Genomic DNA, 21,303 nt, shown 5'->3' with positions numbered 1-21,303 from the left:
CTTCAGATCGGATTTGGACATCTGTATTAAGCATCTCCGTTCGATCTCCTTGCAAGCTTATTTGAAAATCAATCTCATTGTTGTCTCTCCTTCTTGTGTTGTTAATGAATGTTTTAGGTGTTTGAACCTGACATTTAATTGGTCCTTCGAGCCGGATCCCAACATACAGGAGGATTTCCTCTGGGTGAGGTGAACCAGGTGAAAAGTCAGTGATCACTGCATTCAGATCCTTTTCCAAGGGCCTAGTCCATCTCGCCTCTGGGTTTCTGACTGTTGACGGGAAGTCCGAGGGAGGTTTGACAGCAGTGGTGAGTGGATTTGTGTTTTTTTAAAGGTATAAATGAGTACCTGAGAGGTATTGCGCATAGAAGGGATAACGGAGTCCGAGAAAGTCCGTGATAACAAACCCTATCATCCTTGGCACTGATAGGTACACTAAGGGGTAACAGAGCCCAAAAGGTCTGTGAATTGAAGGGGTAACAGAGCCCAAAAGGTCTGTGAATTGAAGGGGTAACAGAGCCCAAAAGGTCTGTGAATCGAAGGGGTAACAGAGCCCAAAAAGTCTGTGTAGAAAAAAAACAAAGTAGGATAACGGCATCCTGATAATAGGCCGTGTAATTCGAGTATAGGGCGGCAGAGTCCTACAAAACTAACGTCTGCATTGTGTGTTTGTGTGTTTTGTGTGTATGACTGGAAAATTAAATACCACTCGGTATTTTCTTTTCATTTAAAAACAGTGGGATTGTAAGTAACAAGCCTTTGTGGAGGTCTAGCAAGAATTCTCCACTCGAAAGAGTTGAAGTGAGAATTACCACAACAGGTATTTTATTGTTACCCCACGGTGTAAATCTCCCAGCCTATAGAACACCCTATGTGTTACAGGACTGGATCAAATTTATAAAAATGGGAAAGGGACAAAGGAAAACGTTGAAACAGCTCCAGAGTAAAGACTGGAAATTCATTGAACAGCAGGACCCTGATAAAATAAAACCTTTAGCTTCATGGGTAAAAGAATACAATGCAGGTTTAAGGGGTGATTTAACAAACAAAAATAGCTAAAATTCTAGGAAGGTATTATTAATAAATGAAGAGATTTAAAAGGGGATCCCACAGAAACAATTTGTGAGTTTTTGAAAACACAGCGGTTAGTCAAGGAGGTATTTAAAGGTCCCGTAGAGAAAAAAAAACAAAAAACAAAGTGTCGCAGAAGACTCTTTTCGCGCAAGCTGTCTGTCTGATATGTTTTTGTTTTTGTTATATCTTGTCCAATGTAATGTGTCGTTTAATGGGATCATTGCATGAAAGGAGAGAATGTTTGAACCCACAGCGCTTGAGAGTGTGTGTGCGCGCGAGTGGGTCTGTGTGTGTAAATCTGCGTATATGTGTGTGCATATGTGTGGCTCAGAATAGTGTCTGAGTGGAGAGATTTACAGTGGAAAAGTACTGTGTGGAGTTGATCTGCATGAAGGGAGAATTTGGCCAGAATAGTGGTAAAAAGTTATTATAGTTGATATTTGGCAGGGGATTAAACATTTCTTTGAGACAACTGAAAAAGAAAAAAGAAAAATATATATATTTTTTTTGTACAAGCATAATTTTAACTAGTGTCATTTATTGCAAAATTGCATATTAAGAATCCCAAATGAGCTTTAATACTTTGAGTAATAAAAAGATAAAATACAAGATTAATTGAAATAATAAAATTAATAGTTTGACAGCCCTAGTGTAGAGATAATACACCAGACTTATATCTGGTTGGAAAAAGAAAAGCGAAAATTAAATAAAATGAATAGAAAAAGGAAACGGAAACGGAACTAAAAGGACGTTGCACCGGGGAAGCGTTTACATGGGGGGACCAACTAGACACTTCTGTTATGGATAAAAGTGTCCCGAACTGCTAATAGCGGCGTATAACTTTCAAAAATGGATAAGCGTCCAGGTGTCTGCAAGACAAAGAGTTGCACCCTTGCGGGACTGAAGCGTAAAACGGTGTTTGGACGAAACACAGGGGGGTCTTAGCCAGCGCACGCTTTCCACTTTTTAAACTAAGCGGGAACTTAACACGTTGAAAACATCTTTCAGCGTTGCCATAGATGTTTTGAAAAATATTAAAAACATAGATCTGTCTGTGTAAGATAATGAAAAAAAAACAGGCCTTCGTCTGTTTGTTTTTACTGAATGTCATCATTTCTATGTAACTGTATGTATGTATCTATTTAACTAAACGTTCGTCTGGGTGAACTTATAAATCATGGTTTCAAAGATGTTCATTTGTTTTGGGAGAACTGCAGCTCCTAATTCAAATAACATTTTTAAGCATGAACTATGTTAACTAAAAACTAAAGAAGGAACAAGAGATACTTCAATAACAAAGTTTGTTTTTTTTTTTAACATTAAATATCAGGGCCGAATTAAATTGATACACGGAGAGATTAAAATGGTTTAAACGAAAAATATTTCAGCTTTGTTAGAAAATTGTAACAGGCAATGAGCTGTACATAAAAGGTTGTTGGGTTTACTCCACTACAGAATTAGGCAGTGACCCCATCATTTGTTTGAGCCCTAAAGTAATACAAACTCACTGAGATCTTATTGCTTATAACAATAGTGATTCATCACAAACCAGTCCATTTGAAAGAAGTTTAGAAATACATGATCTTTGATTTAAATAGATGTAAAAAAAAAAAAAAAAAAAAAAACTGTGCTTTGGCTTTGATCAAACCTGTATGAAACTACATATGGTTGCTTTTCTAAGGGTTTTCTATTCATTTATTTTATTTCTTTTTACTTGGGATTTGAATGCAACTAATGAGAAATTTTGAAAAGTGTCAAATTATCAGAAGGCAACGTTACACGCGTCATCAGTTACAAAATCATCTGATGTTATTAGTTATGCTGAACTGAGGTGAACCTCAGAGGGACAGTATAACCTGAGAAGGACAATAGATATGATAAACAACTCTGACCATGATGTAAACATCTGAATGTTATGGCAAGGCTGGGTCTGTGTGTTCTGGCCTGGGAGCACGAAAACTATGTCAGAGGGAAAAAATAAAATAAAGTCAGCTCCTGGAGGGTTAAACTCTAATTCTAATCTTGGGTTGTTTTGGGTAGCCTTCTCAATGTGCTTACTGGGAAAACTCTTATAATTTATAGAGAAACACTAGAAGTTCAGAAACCTAAAAGACAAAATCATTGCCTTAAGGTTTAATGCTTGACCAATTGAGATTTGGGAAGTTATGTATAAATAAAGATATTACTAATAGCAAATACACATGGTCAATGGACCAGAAGGATATCAAAAGTTTGTAATAAGTCAAAAACCTATGTCCAGGCCCGTATTAAGACAATGTGGTATTCTGGGCATTGTACCTCAAAACCCCCCCACCCATCAGACATAATCAAGGGGATTTCTGTAATGTAATTTACTATTTACTAACTTACACAACTACATGTAGGCATATGAGCAGTGAGCAATATTCAAATATCTCATTTTAAAATGTTGAAATCAAAAAGCACAGCTTTTGATGTCTGTTCATTTTGGATTAATTTTCTGTAGCGTTAAAAAAGACGATACATTTGAACGTACTTGTGGACCAGCTCAACTATGACAGATTGGGGAGGGGGAGTGATAGATCATGTAGCCTAATCTTGATTTATTTATCATTTTTTATTATTGTGACATCAGTGTTCACAAAATGAATAATGCATGGTCAATTTCAAGTAAATAATATAACAATTTATGAAAAATATATTTTCAAAGCATGTGGCATGTGGTGCCCCCACACCCCCACCCCATGCTTGGTGCCCCTGGGCACTGGCCCACTGGCCCTTATGGATAATCCGGCCCTGCTATGTCATATTGAAAATACATAATTGTGCTCCTTGGGAGACAATTTTGTTTTTTGGTTATTTATTTTGTTTTGATTTTTTTCTTTTAGAGATGTTTTGAACAGAGTTTCAAAAGAAAGTTGGTGTCTTAAAAATGTTTGTTACTTTATGCTATTAACAGTTCTGTCTTTCTGCTTCTTTTTCTTTGCAAAGAAACCTGGTCAATATGATAGGAATGTGCTAACAGAGAGATTTAGTCTCTTTTTAGACATTCTCAGATGCGAGTGAATACCAAAACGGTGCTGCAGTGACATGAGAGCTGATCCATGGGACAAAAGAGAAAAGGTGATGTCATTGACTTCAGCCTGATCCAGTTTTGAGTTTTATTTTGTCAGAGGCAAAGTTTGATTTATTTTTTAAATTACTTTATTTCTTTTATGTTTGTCATGTTAGAGGGAACACAGCGGTTAAAATGTTTGTGACTGCTTTGCTGTAATTTCTTTCAACCTATGGAGCGTTTTCTTTGGCAAAAAATGCTGGCAGAATTCATTCTGTTTTTCAGTTGCGAGAACTGGAGGATGGACTCTTGAAGGGAAGGAGAATGTTGTGCTAAAGTCAGACATTGGACTGAAAATGGACATTGAAGGACTATGACTGAGGCATCGGACAACCTTCGACAACAAACACAGATGAGTTCTGCAGACACGACTTCATGCATTTCACTTCAGATTTTCTTGTACACAATTAAAACAAAACACACATTACGAAACACATTAACATTATGTAAAGGTGAAAACTTTTAAAGAAGCAACTTGATGGAATCATAGAGCAACCTAATAAATTAAGTGGATATTATATCAACAGTTGAATAAATAAAGAAATTAATTGGTTTTCACTATATAAGCAGAGTAATCTGAACTTTTAAATTCAAATTTAATTTAATGAACATCTTAGAGTAAGCAGATTTCTGCCAATCCGGCAGGCATCAATAAAACAGTAACAAAAGGTTACTGGATAAAATGGATAAGGTTGGAATAGAATTAGCATAATGACACATCCTACTAACTAACATGGGTAGATTTAGGATTAAAGCATCAGTGTAAAATGGTTACAATATTTATGGAGATTTAGTATCTCTCGACTAGAACAAATAACTGAATAGTTTAACTGGTTGTTAAAACATCCTAGGGGGAAGAACACATAAAACAGAGGTTAGCTAATTGTTAACCTGAACGCTTTTAGATCAGGATAATTTAATGGTTATCCTCTTACATACAGAAAAGAAGTAAGATTTATTTAATTAGATTAAATTATGGAGACATTTTGGATCTGGTCAGGATTGCTGGGGATGAATGAAGGTTTTCTCTGAGGAATATTAAAGCAGCAAAAGACATCCCACATTGGCAAGGTGAGATCCTTACAATGAGAGACGTTCCACACAGGGGGGTGTGGAGACCCCTGGGGCATGGTACCCAGGGACGAGCTGCTGTGGTCTGGCCCTGTTGTAAACTTGACACAGCTGGTGGAACCAGGCTGGAACCAAGGGAGACTTTGACGTGGTCCCACAGGTTACCTGACACCTAACACTGACTGTAAAGGGTTCTGGGTTTTCAGAGTTGCTGAAAACAGAAAGCTTCAGAGAACCTTAACCCTTCCTGACCAGGCACTCAGAATACATAGATCATAGATCAGATTGCAGAGGCCTAGACAAATAGGAACGCAGAGACGCGTTCATCCAATAACTTCTTAATCAAAGTCCTTAATCCTCAGTTAAATAATGACAAATAATCACATGTGTGGTTTACTTTATTTTAGGATTAAATTGGGAACTAATTCTGATTTGCTTGAGTAGCTTTAGTTGTTCAACATTGTTAGAACGTTTTCAAAAAGCTCTCCTACTCACTGCTTTGTTTTGAAGAACCTTGCCATCCTTGAACGGTAACAGCATGGTATAAATATTTTGTCTTTTCTGTGCAGAACAGCACCTCATTTTTTTTCTTTAAAAAAAAAAAAAAAAGAGAGTGAGAGAGGGAAAAGGCTTCTACATGGAAAGGCTTTCTTTTTCTCAGTTGGGGTTTTAAAATAAAACGGGAAATGACATGAAACGAATATGTTGATGAAATTATGTTGCAGAGAACTTTAACTGTCAGACAATGAAAGTTAAGGCAAACATTGGATGCATTCTGTTAAGAATTATTAGGAAACTACTGCAAACACATTTGAACTTAAAGATTACTCTTTTAACTAATAATTAAATTGCATAATTCTGGGAGGTAAATAATTGTGCACAGAAATATCTTGAATGTGAAAGTGCTTGGAGGATGTTTTAATAAATGACACATGAATGGGGTTTTTGATAAGAACACTAATTACACCTTGTTTCTGTTCTCCAATAGAAACAAGCTCTCGTGTCTGCAGACCATCTTCACAAAGTGTTTTATTAGAGAGAAATGCAAAATAAAATGCTCATGGCCCATCCAGAACTGAACATTCGTTTCCATCCAGCTCAATCGTCCAGCCTGCGAGGAGGAAACAAGAAGAGGACTGGGGATGCACAAGCCAAAGAACTCTGATTTCCTATTCTTCAACGGGAGGAGTTGCCTGAAGAGACCCTAAGCGCGATTAGATTAATTTCTGCCTTGTGCCTGAATGGCCTGAAGGCTTTCTTAACTTTGCGTTCTTGACGTTTTGGACTCTTCTCATATTGTGTTACTGTTTGTTTAACTGCTCTGTTCTACTGACTTACTTTGATTTTTTTTGTGTGTTAAGACATCTACACTGTGATGTTGCATTATGTTCAATATGATTTATGGTAAAGGATGGAAACTGATTGCTTCAGACACTCAAAGACCTACGGTTTATGCAATTTTTTGCTTTGATATAGGAAGAACCAGGGTCTGATTGGCTCTAAAGATCCTTTAATCTTAGCTGGTAATGGTAACTCCTAGTTTCAATAGAGGTACTTCTCGCTCAGATTGGCCGAGAGCGTGATTTCACCTGGGGTCAAATCAGTTTTTATCATCTTTTAGATAGGATGAATTTTTCTGATGACAAAGACCCAGCCTGCCCTCTGATGCCCCTCAGTGGTACTCCTGGATTTGTAAGGTAGGAAAGTGATGGATGATTGTCCATGGGAATGGTAAATGGAGAACCAAGTAAGGGGTTTTACAGGGTGGGGGAAGAGTAGACGGATTCGACCTTGGTTACTGAACAGTTTTTTCTTATCTAGTCTAATGTAAAATTCAAATAATGTGCGCATAGGGACCTAAAACAGGCCTTACTTAATTAGATGAACCCTAAATTGTAAATAAAAGCTAAACCTTTCTTCTTGTGTGATACAACTCTATGAAGCATTCATGTTGATCTGTACTAAAAGTTACAGCACTGCCCGGTTCCAACACGGGAACCTTCAATGTTGTGGAAAATATTATTCAGCTGTACGGAAGATCGTGGTTAAACCAAAGGACTGTATTAATAAGCTGCTACTTTTTAAAAGAAAGAAAACATCATGAACGATTGAAGTGAGATGAGAAAAAGAGTATATTAAATGATAACAGGGGGGAATGATAGAATTATTATTACTATGTCTACATATTTTAGGTTATTTACTATTTTCATTTCATTTATCATATATATTTACTCTTTACTACTAAGAAGTTTTAAGGTTTTAGATTTCTCTATTATATTTGCAGAAGGCCTGCAGAAAGCAGAGAAATATGTTGTGACTATGATAAGTGTTTTTATGAACTCTATTCAGCCATCTGGAGTGCTGCACTGTGTGAACTGCTTGGTTTTATCTGGAAGGTCACAGTTATTTTGCTTATCCCTACCCCTTAGATTCAAAATGGAACCAGGGATTCCCTTTCCTAATAAATAGAGAGGGGGCGACGGATTTGCTTCAGATCGGATTTGGACATCTGTATTAAGCATCTCCGTTCGATCTCCTTGCAAGCTTATTTGAAAATCAATCTCATTGTTGTCTCTCCTTCTTGTGTTGTTAATGAATGTTTTAGGTGTTTGAACCTGACAAGGGTAAAACAGAGGGAGGGAGAGAGTGACTGTGATGCCAAATAAGCTGCCCTCTTAAATATCTCAGTCTGAGAGCGCTGGAGCACAGAGTGAGCGTCTCATTCCCACCACCTACCTCACTCATCCATTCATTCAGGGATGCAGCGTCTGTGGTGAACGACACCAACTGCAGCAAAATGTGTGTAAACCTTCCCTCATAAGATCATTCAGTGGCAGAGACAGCAGTAAAGGAATCAGCATGCAAGGACGTAATTGCTGAGATGCTTCAGCCTGCAGTTAAGGATGGCAAGCTTTATTTCTCCTTCTTTGAGTTTTGATTTTAACTCTGCAGGACTGAAGGAGTAGGTATGCTCTCCAACTGTTTTGCATGGATTTTGTCCAATATCAATCAGAAAGGGGTTGATTAAAGTGAAAACAAAAGGAAGAATATGTAGCCAAACCGTTGAGGGTTAAAGTATGAATGTAGCGGACAGAGATATTTTTTTCCCTTCCTGTTATGCTAAATAGCTAATGACTAGACTCTGCTTTTCCAGTTTATGGTCTATAATAGTCATAGTGCTTTAAAGCTTTAAGAATTCTGCCTTGTATACAAACCATTATAGTGGTGTACACAGAACCAATGAAGTTTAGGTAAATCATTAAAGCCAAATAGAAATAATGCAGCTGTTCAAAGAGAATTATTCAGTATAGCAAAAAACAGGCCTTATTTATTGATTACCAACTTGAGATCTTCCAAAGTATGTTTCTGGGATGTCAATCAGTGTGCTTTTATTTTGGAGATCTTTTACTTTTAAGATTTATCCCATCTTACAGGTTTACAAAATTAAACTTTACACCATCAGATGCAAACAGACTTCAACAACAAAATTAATTTAGCTTTCTTTTTGTGCAGTGTCTTGGAAAAGTGTTCACTAAACCCCTTTAAAATTAATTCCCAGTTTGGCATTACACAACCACAAACTTTAACGAATTTGAATGGAATTATATGTGACAGATGAACAAACAGTCTTACATAAAGTCATTATTGGTATTCCTTTTTGAAGGAAAATTTGATCTTTTCAAAGTCTTTCACAAACAAAAAATGCTAAAATGTATTCAGCCCCCTTTATTCCAACCTTTTAAAGAAGCTAGTGCAGCATAGTCATCACAAAACCACTGACTTCTCTATTGCTCATGTTTCAATAGGCTTTAGACTATTTGAAAATACCTTTAAGATTTTTGCTGGACAACCTCAGCATATTTGACATGCTAATATCACTAGGTTTGGCAGAATGGCACAATGATGTAACAAAACTCTTAGCTCAAGTCTGGACTTTGACAAGGCCACTCTCAACAGCTTTAGTTTGGTTTTCGGAACAATTCAGAGGTGGACTTTGTGATGTGTTTTTAGATCATTCTTCCATTTCAGAACCCAAGAGCGCTTGAGTCATAAACTGATGGCTGAACACTCTCTTTCAGGATTTCCTCCCACAAAGCTATTTTCATGGTTCCATCAATTCATGCAAGTCCAGCACTTAAAGAAGCAGATAAACATCTAAGACTCAAAGAACCACCACCATGTTTGATTGTAGCTATGACCTTTTACTGAAATATTTTGTTATTTTTGCACCAGGTGTGTAATGGTACACACACTGTTCAAAATGTCAGACTATTGTCTCATCAGTCCACAGAATATTTTTCCAAAAGTAATGAGATTTATTAAGATTTCTTTTGGGATATGTTAGATGGTTCTTTGTGTTATTTTAGTTAGCAGGGGTTTGGAACTGTCCCATGGGTGCTATTTTTCTAATTGTCTTACCTTTTGTTGTATCACGAACAGACATTTGTTTAACCAAGGATGGTGCGCAGTGGTTTAGATGTTCTGGGTTCTCTCTTCAACTTTGGCCAAAAAGATATTATATATGGGAGAAATATTTTTAGATAGAAAGATTAAAATAGCTCGTTCTAGCATTTTGTATGCTATTGGATCAGAGAAACAGATATAAAAGTAAAAAGCAAAATATTGTTGCAGTTTAAGTGAACACAATTTTATTATGCCTTAAAAATATGACAAAGGTTTAAAAGCAGCACTCATGAAAAATGACATCTTTGAGATGGAGCTGTTTTAAGGCTGAATTCAACTTTAGTCTTGGCCCCTCATGGACTACACTTCAACTTCAGTCTATGGGATCCGATTGAACTGAGTTTATATTTAATGATGATATCAATAGAGTTATCTTTTGTGGGTAAGATAATAATTGAAAAATGTCAATAAAACCTCACTTCAGAAATCTTAAAGTTGTTTGTTGCATTTTGAGACTATATGTTTTGTACAAAGAGACTCTGTGGGAATGTAAGAATCAGAGGAGAAGTCTCACATCAATAGAAAGGCTAAGCATCAGCTTCCAGCCCAGATCAGCTGTGTGAATAAATAATAAATGGAGGAATTATGCAGGACAACAGAAAATTACTAATCTCGCCAGCCAGATTGTTAATGTGAAGCACTCTCCGTTCTGCACGTTATCAATCTGGGCCTGCTCCCATCAAATCTGTTAGGGGAAAGGAGGGACATTCAGCAGAACTTTCCGAGCTGACTGGGTAAAGTGACACATTGTACCTGCCTAGTGCCCACCAAAGGTTGGTTTTAGCCAATCATAGTTTCAAATGAAAATGTTGTAATTAGCAGGCGCCATGACAAACCACAAGTTACACTGGTCAAGGCCCTTCTTGTTTTTTTTTCTGTCTAAAAGGAAATCGACTGGATTCTGAAAAAAGAGATGTGATAGCGGCAGCTCTGCGTACGTCCTCCTGCGCTGCCATGCTTATTTTGGTTCGTCTGTGGGCTTGGCAGCTCTTTCTTTCGTCACAGCTGGTATGTTCCGCCTTAGACCACAGCAGCGCAATGTGATTGGCCGACTAGTGCTGAGTCGATTCTGACTGAGGTGGGAGTGGGACAAGATGGATTCACGTGTGTTCGTGATTGCAAAAGTACCGCAAGAATTCAGCTTGCAGGCAAAGTTAGAGGATTACGGCTTCAAGCGGAACAAAGTTTTACTTTTAACTAACATTTTTTATTACGATTAAATAAAAACAGTTAGTTCTTAGTGAGTTAAATAGAATTTTTAAAAATTTCATGATAAAATCTTAAAACCTATCATTTGTTCGTTATTTTGAAAAATAATTTACTTTATTCATTGACATAATATTGTTACAACATATTTACCTTATTTGATAGCCTAACTACGTTAAATATAACTTTTTATACAAAAGGTAGGGTTCTTTGGCTCTAGCATACAACTCCAGTGATTTTACACCTAGGTTACAGAAACTTCAATGCCTTCCCATGTCAAGCTATAGTAAACTTCAGAACAGTTATTAACAGCAGGTTCTTGGCTAACACTTTGAGTCAAAACCTGTTTTCACGCCAAGCCTTAACCACAAGCCTTCTCATAATAATAAAGGAGCTATGAGTGGATGACACAGCAAGAAGATTTGGACTTTACCCAAACATTCAATAAGCCACTTTCACAAGCCGAATTATTTCAAAGGAAGGATTACTGTGGATACTATGTGCCTTTCAGTGGAGTATACACTTCCCTGCAGCATAGGTTAGTAGTTTACTAAACGTCTAATAAAACTAAATTTTCTCATCCTCATGGAATAACAAAAAGAAAAGCATCATGGAAGAATCAATGAAGGAACCAATGTAGCTTAATTAGATTTAATTTAAGACCTAATCACAAGCATCTTGGTGTATTTTAGACTTTTGAAGGCCAAAAATTAAGATGAATGAATTAAAACCTTCCTTATGGCTTTTTAAGACCGAGCAGAAATCCTTATAAAATATTTACTGTTTCTGATGAGTTGTGATCTCTACAAGAAAAGTGTCTTTTCAGAAAGAAAACATTCCCTTTTTGGCTTTGTAAATAAATGAATAAATATGTAATTAAAGTAAACTAAATAAGTGAAGACTACAGAGAATTACACAAAACTACACTTTGTGTTTCTTGCAGACAGTGAGATGACTCTGGGAGATGCTGGAGATGCCGAAGAGAAACAACATTATTTCCGTTATACTGATTGTGTTGCCTTGGACACTGCTCATCAGTGTTTGGCACCAAAGCAATATCACCTTCTTCCTAGCTGCTCAAAAAGGTAAAATGTCAAAGTTTGGGGTTGGGGCTTTCAGAAATAATTAAAGTTTTTTAATCTTATGTTACAGGGCTCTGGTACATCTGTGCAGCAAGATCTGGCATGAAATAAAAAGTTAAACATATTGAGTGTTATTGAAAATATTACCTTTTATTTTGCTAGTGATAAACTCATCGGAGTTTTCAAACCAATTTCCAAGCTCTGGTTTGTGCAGCTCTGACTTGCTAATACCAGTTTTTGATGATTTTAAGTTCTCTTAATGAACTTTGATAAAAAAAGCAATTAATATGTTTTCTTCCATCTTTCCCACCATTAATAGTTATTATTAACTATTATGCCTACCTTTTCCTTGTACGACCCTAGTTCATCTCATGGACCTGTTGACTGTCTCCTGCCTATTCAGCCCACCATCCCCTGCTTTGAGCAGCCTGCTCTCTACACCGATTGTCTCCCGCTCTACTCTGGACTAACCCTAACCTGTCAGCACCTAGTTTTTGGTAATAGTTTATTGCTTTAAATAATTTTTTTGAGAGCAAAACCATTTCTGGTTTGAATATTGGGTTGTCTGCTGATCTGAGTATTACACTACAATCTGATGAACAAAAACTGGTCAACCACTCTCTCCATGTAAATGTTCTGTTTTTGTGTTTCGTGTCTAAGCTCCACGTGTGAGAATAATTTGTAATTTATTTTGAAATACCAAACTTCCTTTTTGCCTATACGATGCTCCTAAAATCATACCATGACAAAAAACCCGCAGAATTGGTTCCTCAAGTTGACAACTGTTTAAAAAAACAACAACTTGATTACATACCTTGGAAAGAAAGATTACGTATTGTTGTATGTGTTTGTTATGTGTAATTATGTGCATTCTAAGCTGGTGTCTGCCTCATCAAGATTTTATTACTGCAACATAATGATTATAAAAATTCTTGATTCTTGACAAGGTAGCGACTCGGAGGACGGAATACAAATGTACCCCACACTTTTCAGGATTTTCTTTATGTATAAAACGAAGATTGAGATATATCATATATCATGTTGGTCTTTTTCACTGTATTGAACTGCTTTGTGTTTGCCTTTTGAAAAATCCCGATACAATATAGAGGAGTTTGTGGTTTTAATGTGACAAAATGTGAAAAGGTTCAAACCGTATCATTACCTTTACAAGGCTTTGTATGTTGCTATGAAACACCACTACAATTCAGAAAACTGTCAGATAGATTAAGCTGATGCCACTTCTGAATATTTTACGTACTCACTCCAAGCACTTGATGGAAGATATCATGTAGCAAAATGGCCACTGCACTTTATTTCCTGCTGAATGCTCTGCATTAGAATTTCATCATTTTGACTGGCTTTCTGCTCATCCTTGCCCATCTGCTTACCCCCAGGTATTAGTATGGCACACACGGACAGAGAAGCCTGTGCTGGTAAACGAGGGCAAGAAAGGATTTACAGAATCTAATGTGGAGATATGACGTACTTGATCTGACACAGGTAATAGCAGAGATTTAGAAGTGCAAATTAATGCAATTCTACACAGTGATTATTTTAGGGGAACAGCCTGAGGTGGAAAAGTGGAATTCATGCTCTTCTTCACCATGGATGTAGCCAACGACATCCCTGTCCTATAAAAGTGTTTTTAATGTGTGAATGCATTTCTAAGAACATAAAGCTATGGAGGACTGACACTGAAATATTCAAAAACAAATATAGAAATATATGCAGCAATAATATCATTGGTGACCTTCACCAGAGCTGTTTCAGTGCTATGATGAGCTCTGAAGCCTGACAGAAACTCTTCAAATAGGTCATTACTTTGTAAATGTTTGCATACTTGATTAGCAACTATCCATCCATCCATCCATCCATCCATCCATCCATCCATCCATCCATCCATCCATCCATCCATCCATCCATCCATCGTCTTCTGCTTATCCGGGGTCGGGTCGTGGGGGTAGCAGCTTCAGTAGAGAGGCCCAGATGACCCTCTCCCTAGCCAATTGGGCCAGCTCCTCCGGGGGAATCCCAAGGAGTTCCCAGGCCAGCCGAGAGACATAGTCCCTCCAGCGTGTCTCCTCCCGGTGGGACGTGCACGAAACACCTCAACAGGGATGTGTCCAGAAGGTATCCTAACCAGATGCCCGAGCCACCTCAACTGGCTCCTCTCGACGTGGAGGAGCAGTGGCTCTACTCTGAGTCCTCACCGGATGACTGAGCTCCTCACCCTATCTCTAAGGGAGAGCCCAGACACACTACGGAGAAAACTCATTTCGGCTGCTTGTATCTGGGATCTCGTTCTTTCGGTCACGACCCAAATCTCATGACCATAGATGAGAGTAGGAACGTAGATCGACCGGAAAAATCGAGAGCTTCGCCTTTTGGCTCAACTCTCTCTTCACCACACCGGACCTATACAGCGCCCGCTTCACAGCAGACGCTGCACCAATCTGCCTGTCGATCTCCCGCTCCATCTTCCCCTCATTCGTGAACAAGACCCCAAAATACTTAAACTCCTCCACTAGGGGTAGCACATCCTCCCCAACCCGGAGGAGGCACTCTACCCTTTTCTGGCTCAAGACCATGGTCTCGGATTTGGAGGCACTGATTCTCATCCTGGCCGCTACGCACTCGGCTGCAAATCGCTCCAGTGAGAGCTGTAGATCACGCCCTGATGAAGCCAATAGGACCATGTCATCCACGAATAGCAGAGATGCAATCCTAAGGCCACCAAAACGGATCCCCTCAACACCTTGGCTGCACCTAGAAATTCTGTCCATAAAAGTTATGAACAGAATCGGTGACAAAGGGCAACCTTGGCGGAGTCCAACTCTCACCGGAAACGAGTCCAACTTACTGCCAGCAATGCGGACCAGACTCTGACACCGGTCATACAGAGACCTAACAGCCCTTATTAAAGGGCCCGGTACGCCATACTCCTGGAGTACCCCCCACAGGATCCCCTCGAGGGACATGGTCGAATGCCTTCTCCAGATCCACAAAGCACATGTAGGCTGGTTTCGCAAACTCCCATGCCCCCTCCAGAATCCTGCTGAGGGTGTAGAGCTGATCCAGTGTTCCACGGCCAGGACGAAAACCACACTGCTCTTCCTGAATCTGAGATTCGACTATCCGACGGACCCTCCTTTCCAGAACAGACCTTACCAGGGAGGCTTAAGAGTGTGATACCTCTGTAGCTGGAAGGCACCCTCCGGTCCCCTTTTTAAATAGGGGGACCACCACCCCAGTCTGCCAATCCAGGGGAACTGCTCCCAATGTCCACGCAATGCTGCAGAACCGCGTTAACCAACACAGCCCCACAACATCCAGAGCCTTAAGGTACTCAGGGCAAATCTCATCCACCCCCGGGCCCTGCCACCGAGGAGCTTTTTAACAACCTCAGCGACCTCAGCACCAGAGATGGGAGAACCCGACCCAGAGTCCTCAGGCTCTGCTTCTGCAATGGAAGACATGTTGGTGGGATTAAGGAGGTCTTCGGAGTATTCCGCCCATCTACGAACGACGTCCCGAGTCGAGGTCAGCAGCACACCACCCCCACTATAAACAGTGTTGGTACTGCACTGCTTCCCCCTCCTGAGACGCCGGATAGTGGACCAGAATCGCTTCGAAGCCGTACGGAAGTCTTTCTCCATGGCCTCTCCAACTTTTCCCACGCCAAAGGGGTCGGATGCGCTGCGAAATGGGGGGTGATTAGCAACTACTTTCTCAAGAATTTTAGATAGGAAAAGAAGATTAGATATAGGTCTGTAATTTATTAAGTCATCATGATCAAGAGATGGTTTCATAAGTAAAGGTTTAAGAAGAGCTACTTTAAAAGCCTATGGTACATATCCATTTACTAAGGTTAGATTAAGCATGTCTACAACGGGGGGCATTAATCAAAGGGAATACTTACTTAAATAACTTGGTTGGGATTGGGTCTAACATACAAGTTGAAGGTTTAGATTAAGCTAAAAAAGCTAAAAAAAAAGCTAGCTCAGAAACCACTACTGCATCTAAATAGTTCAAACACAATCAGGTTTTAAAGATTTCTCCAACAATGCCTCACTTACTGAGGATGAGGTAATCATGTCTGGGAGGATGCCAATGATTTGATTTCTAAAGGAATCAATTTTATTTATGAAGATCGTATTTACTTCTGTATATATTTCTATATTTATGTTTAAAAATGTCAGAGTCAGTCCTCCATATAAAGCAGCCTACATCAAGACTATTTAGCAATACCAAGCAGTTTTTGTCCAGGAGAGAAACCCAGGTAACACTCTTCCCAGCAACACTTTCGATGTCCAGTCCATCTTCTCATTAACTATTGACGCATTGATTTTTTTTAATCCCTTCCCACTTTCATTTTGTACCAATGTATTTAAACATTTGTAACTCAAGTATTTTGTAAGTTATCAACAAAAGTATTACGCTTAAATCTCACATGTTTGATTGTGTTTTATTTTCAGGAAACTTATTTTAAAAAAAGTATTTCCAATTATTGGTGTTCTGATTCCAATTAAGCCAGTTTAAGACCATGCAACAAACAGATTATCACACTTTAACAAACAAAATAACTCCCAGTGACTTCCTGTTGATATCTCAGTTACCGAGCTCGGACCGTTCTGGGCACGGTCCGAGCTCTTGATCGCTCCTCCACTGGTCAAAAAATTATTACTTCAGCTTTGTTTTTATTCATCTGAAGAATATCTCCGCACATCCATGCATTGTTTTAGTCTAAGCATATTAACTTATGCTTTTTTTTATTTGAGCTAAGGGAAGCATGTAGATATTGAATAGGAGGGGCCCTGAGATGGAACCTTGAGGAACCCTGCATGCTATTTTTGTATTTTCTGATGTAAAGTTAACTACTGACGCAAAAAAGTCCCTGTCCTGTAACTAGGATTTAAACCAGTGGAGTGCCGTACCAGAAAGGCTGACCCAGTTTTCCAGGCACTCTAATAGAATGTAGAAATCACCTGTATAGAATGCTGTACTCAGGTCCAATAGTACCAGGACTGTGGTTCATCCACAGTCTACATTTATACGGATATCACTTAACACCTTGACAAGGGCAGTCTCTGTACTGTGGGGAGCACAGAAACCTGACTGGAAGATGTCAAAGCGGCTGGTCATTGTTATGAATGCATTAAATTGTTCAAACACAGCTTTTTCAATAATCTTATTGATGAAGTGGACGTTTGAGATGGGTCCGTAGTTCCACAGTAGCAACTCCAAATTCATTGAAAATTTGTTGCATACTGGTAGAGTGGCTTTCAGATGCCACAGTCACTGGAGGGTTTGTTAACCTGTCGACAGTGGTGAATGAGCAAGAGCCTTATCAAAGCTGCAGTAGGTAACTTGTATACATTTATTTTTTTAAAATATTTGTTCTCATAGTAAAATATGAGAGATGATCTGAGAAAAAAATCAAGCTCCTCTGGCTCCTCCCAGTGGTCCTACTGCCATTTGCAGAAATTCACCTTTCCCGGACAGAAACAACCAATCAGAGCCAGGAGGACTGTCTAGCTCTGATTAGTTGTTAGCATTGTCGATCACTCTTGTTTACGGCTTTTCACACCCCTTCCCTTGCACAGCGTTACTGCCATTCAAGCTCAAGATTGCCGGTGGGCTGTAGCTGTGAAGCCAAATGGTGGAAAAATAACCTGTTTTACAGGAAAACTGCGAATTTCTTGAGTGGTACCTACCTCCTAAGAAAAAAAAAAACAGGTAAACATTGGAGCAGTACAGCAGGCTTCGCTGTGGGGGAGGAGATGTAGAGGGAGGGCTGTAGCACAGCAAAGAGCAGAGAGGAGTAACCTGTGATGTGTGCTTATTCAAATGTTCAGGCTAAGCCCACGGTTTTCTCAAAACTCCCTACTGCAGCTTTAATGTTTTTGCTGATCTCAGAGAAGAAAAATTCCATTGCAAGTTATATTTTTAAAGTCTCTCTATATAGTGTAGATGTCATAGTGAACTTGGAGTCCAGTCTTTCATCACCTTCATTCAGCTTTTCAACACTCTTTTGTTTGTTTTTTTCTTCTTACTTCTGACAGTTATCTACTAGTTCATCTACTGATTTAAAGAACAAAGTGGAAGTAGAAGAGTAAGCTTGGATAAAGGTTTCAGTAGCACTTAAAATTTTATTTTCTTATGTCTCTTTGGCTGAGTCATTGGAAATTATGCTTTCAAAGATAACAGAAAAGGGTTCCGACAGGGCAACATCAGTTGACCTTGGAAATGCTTAGACCCTTTATTCATTACACTTGATCTTTTAGATTTTTTAGACTTGATCATTTGTAATGATCAAGTCTAAAATATGTCCCTGTATGGAGGAAAGGGATTTCACCTGCTGGTATCAGGTTCTTGCTTTTTCTGTCATTAGGAATGTTGTCAGACACACGGTTAAAATAAGACCTATGTTTTTGTGTCAAATGCTTTTTTTTAACATTACTGTGGGTGAGGCCTAAGACCCACCTTAATCAACTGACGATAACCCAGTTCTAAAATAAAATTCCCATCTAACTTCCCTGCCTTTGTCTCCAAATATGAACTGTTTTCAGGTGGGGATCACTTAAAACTAACAAAAGTGCTCAAAAACAAAGAACTGTTTTATAAGTGAATGAACTCATGAAGTCACTGTAGCTGTTACTAGAAATAATAAATGTATGTGGAAAAAATGCTGTAGGTTGTCAGTGATGACTGTGACATGATTAATGAGGACATATCAGAGATATGATTTTTAATCTTCATGGGCAGAATGGCTGTGTTGTTTTGCATACATCTTTGATGGCTTAGCATAAATATAGCCTCAAAACAGCAGTCCCACAGCAGTACCATGTGACATTTTCTCTCTCATAAAAAAAAATAGGGCTGGGCAACGATTAAAATCTTTAATCGCGATTAATCGCATAATTTGCCCGATTAATCATGATTAATCGCATTGTATGCGCAAACTCCCAGAAAGAATTCAAAAGTAGTGTAAAGAGCACTTTTATTTTAATGTTCTGCTGCCATATGAACAAAAGTGTTGTAATATTTGTAGCACTTATTTTATACTGGATATTTTCAACCCATCTATTGAATTTAGTGCACTAGTTGATCTTTTCTTCATAAGAGAACAGCAAGCACTGCAGCCAAAATATGGCCTTTTTTGACCTGCTGTATATTAGCCAGTCCCGAAGCTTGATGCATCATGAAACTGTTGACCTTTTGGGTTTTGTGGTTTTTATTTTATTATTACAATTAAATAATAATAATAATAATAATAATAATAATAATAATAATAATAATAATAACAACAAAAATGTTATGTTCAGTGTTTTTTCGCTAATCCACCTCTTATGTTTAAATCCTTATGTAATTTTGTCTGTGTTGTGTGCACCTGCCTGTTGCTTTAATCCTATAAATTTCCCTGTCGTGGGATAAAAAAAGGATTAGCTAATGTTATCTTATCTTAAATAAAACTTTTTAATAAATGTACTGGGTTCTTTCAAGGTCTTAATTACATTTTCTGTGTGGGCTCCAGTAACATATGATAGATAATATCTACTTTGAAAGTTAACATGAACTGCTGCTGAAGATGACCACTGATATACCTGGATGTTCCCTGGAGGACTGAAACGCCTCAGTCAGAGACGTCTGTGGGTCTGTCGTGGCAATGACAGAAGTTTCGTCTCCTCTCTCCGTTTCTGTGGCTCGACGTTTTCTTGCTCATTTTTTTTCACGTGCTTAGATAAATTTGTTGTGTTTCCACTGAAATTAACCGGCTTTTTACAAAACATACAGCTTGATTTCATTTACGGTATTAAAATAAAGCCAAATGGTGCTACTTCCCCTGTTCATGTTTTTCCGCTGCTGCGGTCTCTTTCAGCTGTTTGTGTGTTGAGTTTGTGTGAGAGCTGAGTGTGCGGGCCAGGCTGAGCCTGCGTGCTGATTGGCTGGCGCCGCTGAGCCATGTACGAGAGGGGAGGGGGAGCGGGAGAGTGCTGCCGTGACACAGCGCGCTGCAGTCAGCGCGCGTGCTGACTGACACTGACTGAAAGCATGTGAGCAAAATGCGTTAATGCGCGATAAAATAAATATCGCCGTTAATAGTCTAATGAATTAACGCGAAATTAACGCGTTAACTTGCCCAGCCCTAAAAAAAAGCAAAACAGTGTTTTATCCAAGCAATGACTTTTGGGCAATCTAGTAATGAAAACAGAAGTTGGTGCTTTTTCAGGTGTATTGGTTTCACATCCATACCATTTTGCACCATAGAAGTATTTGTTCATTCTTTCAGTTAAAAAAACAAAACTTTTTTTCACAGGATGATCTATACCAATCATGCAACCTTTTGGGAGCGTTGACAACAGTTTATACCTGCTTTGGGGACAACTTGGACCAGTTTAATGATTTTTTTTTTTTACCTGCTTTTGGTATACAGTTTGTTTACAGGATGAAACTGAAGATGGAGGAGGAGGCACACTGGACCACTGTTACACTGTTTTAAAGGATGCAAACAGTGCCGTCCCTTGTGCAGGGCTTGGACTCTTCGACCATTGTCTGCTCCACCTCATTCAAAAACTATATGCAGCAGCGGAAAACCTCTAAACCTGTGGTTCAGACTGTTAAAAAAATTGACTGGTCAGTCTAAGCTGATGCTACAGAGCTGCCTGGACTGCACATACGGGAATGTTTTTGAAGATTCAGCCTCTGACCTAAACCAATTAACTGATGTAGTGATGTCATACATCAGCTACTGTGAGGACATGTGCATGTAGACAAGACCATCAGCAGTTTCAACAACAATAAACCATGGTTTTCCTCACATTTGAGGCAGCTGTGTCATACCAAAGAAAAAGCTCTTCACACTGGAGACATAGCCCTGTATAAGCAGACTAGAAACAAGCTGACGAGATCAAGCTAGCAAAAAACTTTTCAGTGAGAAAAAAATTAAAAATATTTTCTCCACAAACAACATTTCGTCAATGTGGAGGAGCCTGAAATCCAAATAGTAAAAAATTTTAAAAACAGTCAGGTTGGATGGGGAGTGTCTGTGATCATTGATTTCTCACGTCTTCACAAAGATTCTCCATTTGATGTAGGTCAGGACTTTGACTGGGTCATTCCAAAATGTGAATACGACTATAACATTCTGTGGTAGAGTTCGTTGCATGTTTAGGGTTAAAAGGTGGACCTTCTGCCCAGTCTCAATTCTTTTGCCACCTCTGACAGCGTATTTTTTTCTGGCTTGTCCTGTAATTAGCTCCAGGTGTTGTCCCATCAAATCTGACTCACTTCCATGTCCCTGCTGAATAAAAG

The 21,303-nt window shown here is 38.8% G+C and overlaps 1 protein-coding gene and 1 long non-coding RNA gene across 2 annotated transcripts in view; one reads left to right on the top strand and one right to left on the bottom strand.

Moving 5' to 3' along the window:
* LOC105928087 (beta-galactosidase-1-like protein 2) overlaps window positions 1-21,303 on the bottom strand; it is a 38,682-nt gene that overhangs the window by 1,312 nt on the left and 16,067 nt on the right. The window lies entirely within an intron of this gene.
* Window positions 204-1,554, top strand: LOC118558788. Its single transcript, XR_004928464.1, has 2 exons — window positions 204-493; window positions 528-1,554. It is a non-coding gene; the product is annotated as an uncharacterized LOC118558788 (long non-coding RNA).

Source organism: Fundulus heteroclitus, unplaced genomic scaffold (genome assembly GCF_011125445.2).
Source record: "Fundulus heteroclitus isolate FHET01 unplaced genomic scaffold, MU-UCD_Fhet_4.1 scaffold_157, whole genome shotgun sequence".
NCBI classification, from domain to species: Eukaryota; Metazoa; Chordata; class Actinopteri; order Cyprinodontiformes; family Fundulidae; genus Fundulus; species Fundulus heteroclitus.
Note: the sequence above shows the minus strand (reverse complement) of the source record. Positions and strands in the feature narration are given on the sequence as shown.